This window comes from Thunnus albacares, chromosome 16, assembly GCF_914725855.1.
Source record: "Thunnus albacares chromosome 16, fThuAlb1.1, whole genome shotgun sequence".
NCBI lineage: Eukaryota > Metazoa > Chordata > Actinopteri > Scombriformes > Scombridae > Thunnus > Thunnus albacares.
In genome coordinates, this window is record NC_058121.1 from 27,230,242 (window position 1) to 27,236,241 (window position 6,000).

A 6,000-nucleotide genomic window follows, 5' to 3' on the forward strand; every position below is an offset into this window, starting at 1 on the left:
GCATTAGCAGGATTGAGTGTCTTTGCACATGCAGGAACGGAAAACAGGTCCCACTCTTTAAAAAGACATAAAAATGGCTCCATATCGTCACCAGAGGTCAGAAACTCCACAGGGAACCTTTACTGTAACGACGACATTCACCCGTAAGCTTTGGTTGGTGTGATGTTTCCAACTTTATTCTTTTCTTCAGATAAAAAGATAAAAGTGTTAAATAGACTTAACATACGAGGCCATTACCAGTATTTTGGGTTGTTTCTCTTTCTTTTGCTTTTCGCTTGTGAACTTTTTTTCAGTGTTTTTTACTTTGAAGTCTGGAAAACAGTTTTCACTGAAGCTCAAAACATGATACATCACATCCTGTTGGTGAGATTATATTTACATCTCATGGGATAAAAACTATGAAAAACAGATTTTCAGATTTTCAGATTCGCTCTTCATCACATGTCACACTGTCACACAGCACTGTCAAAAATGTTTTTTTTGCTGAATTATACGTTTGAGAAGTCCAACTTCTGATTTTTGAGCATCACCAGACTTGATCTTGGTATGTTTAGATATTACTTTCAGACCTCCATGATGGCGCCAAATGTTGTCAGCAGAATATGTGAGATACAAATGCAATGACTCCATATTTGGAGCATTTCTGCAACTACAGGCCAGAGTTTGAATCCCAGTTTGGAACATATGACTACATTGAAACTGTGCCTAACTGGGAGATTGTAGAAGAGAGGACATGACATCATCCATAGAAGAGAAATACATGTGTTGTTTGCATTTATGCATATGTTATATTTAAAACATATTTACATATGTTTTGCACTAAATGGATATAAAAAGGGCAAATGTTAACCCAGATGTTTGGTTTCAGTGATGTAAATGTCTTCTGCTTTCTTGGCAACCTAAACTACCCTGATCACAATAACTTTGTTTATGTCAAACTCGCAGCAATGACTGCACATGCATTTCAATTTATACAACACTGTGTAGAGCTGTATTAGAAATGAAGTGTTCACATAAAGAGTTTTGTTCCAAAATGAGGTCACAAAATAAACAGCAGCCCTTTGAGAATCATTTTCTGACATGGAAACATTTAACGATCACCTTTATTCGATTTACTGATGAATTTTCTTTACAATAATTCATCATTTTGGAATTAAACTCTCCATCACAAGCTTTGTCAATGTATTTCAGTCTTTATAATGACCTCCTTTAATGTGGGAGGCTGAACTTAAATGATTTATTTCTCACTGACGTTGACTAATGTTCGATTTATCTCAGCCAAAGCCACCTCTTCCATTAAAAATTCAATGTATTGTTTCTAAGCATTAAGTATTTGTGCTTTGAGAGTTTGGGCACTGAATGACATTTTTTAAATGATTGATAATTTCCTAAAAATGAATGCACAATTTTCATTTGGTGATATATATTTATTTAAGTTTCATATCACTGTTCTTTGATTGTATAGTTGCAGTAGGCGCTGTAGGGAGACCAAACTCAAAACTGAATTGTGTTATCATGGAAAGCCGGTATATTATAGGAGCAAAAACTGTTCAGTTAGCAGGTGTTAAATGTATAAATGTCCTCAAAGGCAATTTGCTGAAATGCATTATGTAAAATGAGCAAAATAAATATGAACACACGTAGATTTTCTCACTGGTCACATTTCTCTTGTTTTTGTCTTGAGACTGTTTCATCGCTTTAATAATAATCCAGTATGTGAGAGTTGGAGGTGGAGCTTCAGATGTAACACTAACGGGGATGGATCCTACTTGCACCTGCAGGGAATCAACAATCAGGACAAATGTCTGTTTCCTGGGAGTGAAGCTGGAGGCAAAGACCAAATGAAAAGGGACTAGAAACGTAATGTTTTCTGAGAAGATTTTTGAGTACGTTCACTCAGGTTGAAAGATGGTGCTTGAATTCACTTTGCACTTAGTGGAGAAAAAGGAGGACGTAGCCTTGAGTGCAGGACAGACTCGCTGTGCTGCAGTTGTCAAACCTGTCTCCTAGAAATGATGTTTCTATAACACTAATTTGCAAGAGAAAATATGTTTTTAGAGAATTGCAATGCCGCCCAGATTACATTTTCTATCAACATAATGAGGGAACATTTTTTTAATGAACGTATCTGCAAAGTAGCAACATGTTCATATTGAATCTGTCTGCAAAACTGTCGTGAACCGTGACGTTTTGTTTTCCCTGCAATATCAGCTCAGAGCAACCACAGCATGATAATCGTTTTTTATGGTTTTTATGTTTATGCAGGCAAAGCACTTGAATGAGATTAGAGGGGAGTGAAATGATGGTTTTGGTTAAATACTGAAAAAGTCACAGTGACTTGAAGCTGAGACACGTGTTTCTTAACATTTAACTGAAATGTCAATCTTTCCCAAATACTGAACCAAAGCACCTTATCAAAGTGTCACCTCGACCTCCTCACCAGTACAGGAACAGAGCACCTGTGACTGAATTTACTACATGCACCAATTACATTTCCAATTACAGTCTAATTTCTAGGAGCAGAAATATCCACAACTTTAAACTTCTTCGGACATTTTAACACTGAGTTAAGGCACCAGATAATTCATATGATTCACAAAATCATTGTCCTTTTCGATATTTAAACAAAACCACAATCTTTCCTTAACTTTAGGGGGAATGCAGGATGCGAAGAACGTCACACTTCACCGATTGGTTCCAAAATGTATTTAGAAAAGCAAATTAGTGGCACATAAACACCTCATGCATCAGGTAGGTATTCATTTGCTCTACAGAAGCCAGAGTACATCAGTCTCAAATGTTCTTCTGTGTCTCCATAATATTGACTTTTTACTGAGAAGTATGTTCGCCTATAAAATTATAAAGAAAAACACAATGATTATGTCACAATTTTCTGCATGATTTTATTCAAATTATGACTCAAAAACTGCATTTTGGGTTTGTATTCTACATATGACACAGCGGGCATTCTCAGTACAGCCTGAGATGTCATTTAATTTGCTCCTAAAATATTCAGTACTGTGATTGGGTGATTGCATTCTGCCTTGTAATACATGCAACAGGTTGTTTATACCGTCTCTTTATGAAACAAAGTTAAAATTATTGCCCAAGTTTTATGTTACAGTCTAATGACACTGATCTGCAAAGAAAAACATCTTCTCTAATTAGAACAAAGTGAATTTTTCCAACCAAACTTGTGTATTTTTCTTCTCTCTGTCAGTGTGAGACCTAAAGATTTATTAATGAGTCTCCAGAGTGCAACAAATAAAACAATCCGTGTTATCTACATTCTTTATACAGCACAGGACCTACTGCTGGTTGGTGTTTATTTTACACTGAAGAGTTGGTGTTGAGTGCAACTGAATTATAACTGCAAATTACAACTCGAAAATGTGGCTTTGTTTGAATAACAACAGCATGCATAATACATAAGACATCACCAAATTGCTTCAAAAACAACATAAACACAATTCACACCTTCTGCAATTAATCCACTCTTATTCCTGCAGTTACAACACAATCATCATCATGTTCCCCGCTGGCTTAAATTCTTGAAACATTTCCATATTAATAGAGTTCATTCACAAAAGACAAACCCAGGATATCTACGGCTCTGTTGAGTAAGTAAACATCAGTAAATATGAAGTAAATGGAGGTGTTGAAATGACTTTCGGTAACAATGAATCCTTTACAGATTCCTTTTCAAGGCTTTTTTTTTTTTTTTTTTTTTTTAATTTTCACACACACACACACAAACACACAGCTTAAATCTGTTGAAAAGCCCCAATATTCTCCTCAAAGGAAATAAGAGAAGGTCTCAAATTATTATCATAAATATATCTCAACAGGAACCATAAATGATAAAAGCACCATGTGCAGCTGTGATGTCATCCTCTCAGGCCTCTATTTACAGCATATGGGTTGATATACTATATAGAGTGATTAAGGCAAACAGTGAGTTTAGTTCATCTGCAAACCATAACGCTCAAATTATATTTATTCATCAGTAGATTAATTTTTTAGTAGGTTGTTTTCATCATTTTTAATGTCTTATAGTTAGCACAGCTGTTGTAAGCTGACCCGCATGCTCAAAAAACAAAAACAAACTATTGTAAGTGCATTAAATTTAGGACATTTGGGCCAGCTAGTTATATCATTGGTATGTTAAAGGCACTTTTGATGTAAACAAGCAAGATTTTGTTCACAAAATGAACGGAGAACATACTGAATGTGTTTCTTACTTTATGAAAAATCGTTTTAAAGCAGGACTATGTGACTTCTGCTGAACAGCAGCAACAGCGGCCTCTACTGCCACAAGTGGTGATTACAGGACACTGATGCATTTAACTCTGTTGATACCTGAGCAGTGAGGATACAGCACTGTTGTAACATGAGGGAACACTTATGGCATGTTTAGACCGCAAGCGTAACACGAGCAGCACGTTTAGCAGAGCAGCAGCAACAGTGAGTGCTCCGTCTGTGTGTCTAGCAGAGACACTGTTAAACGTGCTGCTCAGGCTAAGGTCTAGACACAGCATAAGTGTTAAAGTCTGAAGGAGCGGTCAGTGTTAGACCGCTGTCTTGACGGGGGGGTTACTGTTATGACATCTCTCACTGTGCTTCTGGTTGATCTTATTTCTGTGATCGTCAACATATAAACCCACAGCAGCTGTGTGCTAAAATGTAGTTGCTAACAGCTAGCGTTATACTCTTCAGCATCTTCACACATTGCAGAAAATAAAGTCTGGTGGCTGCCAGTATGTATTTTAGTTCTGTTGATAACGATATAGTTACATATTGGTGAGATAACAAGTGATTGTAATTCACTGAAGGGTTCATCAGGCTCATCAGCTGTTGCTTATTAGTTGAAGAGTCATCTGCACGTACTCATAGAACTGGAGTTACGTCCAGGTAACTACTACTATTCTAAAGGGTGATCGTAACCGCTCAACCCAAATTACACATTACAAGAACAGGCGTCAGGGGCGCGGAGTGGGAATGAAAGAGGCGCCAGTCCCTCTATTACAAGTCAGTTTACCATCAAAATGATTTTGAAGCTGTTATTTTAAGGTAAAATAGTTGCATAATGTTGCTTTAAATTGTTTACAACAGCTTGCAGTCTTCTTCTCTTTTATCGCAGTTATGCTACTTTTTACGTCATGTGACCATCATTACATGTTGATAAGTGAAACTGCATAAAACAGCACAGCTGTTCAAACAACACACAAGGCAATGTGACATGCAGGACTGCAATAGTTGGCAGCTGAGTGAGAACGCTCTAAAAACATTAGCTCTAATGATAAACAATAACCAAAATGTGTTATTGTTATTTTGGAAAATCGCCAGTTATCGATCTCTGCAGTCATAAGAATATAAATACCAGCGTCCCCTTACTCATGACGTGCATTTGCATTTTTTGTCATTATGCTGGTAGAACATGTGATTCAAACAACACAGCACCTGCTCCTGAAATTATTCTACCCGCCATTAGTGGTCATAAACTCCACAGGGAACCTTTAATGGCAAGAAATTTAGTTGGTCAGTAGAAATTAGTAGAAAGCAGGTGAGCTCTTGGTACCAATAAGTCATTTATGTTGTAAATTAAGATGGAATTTTTAGAGTTGTCAGAGCTGAAAGTATTGATTTTGAAAGCATTTAACTGAATTATAATCATGAATGAAACCTAACAAATAATCAAAAAGCTTCAAGTCACTGACAACTAACAAATACATGAAACCAGGTCAAAAACTGTTTCTGCTCAGAAGATGCAAATCAACAAACTTGAACTACTGACCAAAAAAAGAATCAAAGACAAGAAAGACACTGAAATAAAACAGTAATAAAAATTGAACTTTGCTTCGAGTGAACACACTGGACGCTGTAAGAACAGCTGCAGCGTGTCACCAACAAAGACTTGTTCTTAATAGCATCATGTGTATTTAAAACATGTAATCAGATACGTCGTCAAGGATAAACGCAGTATTCCATCGTTAGACTCAC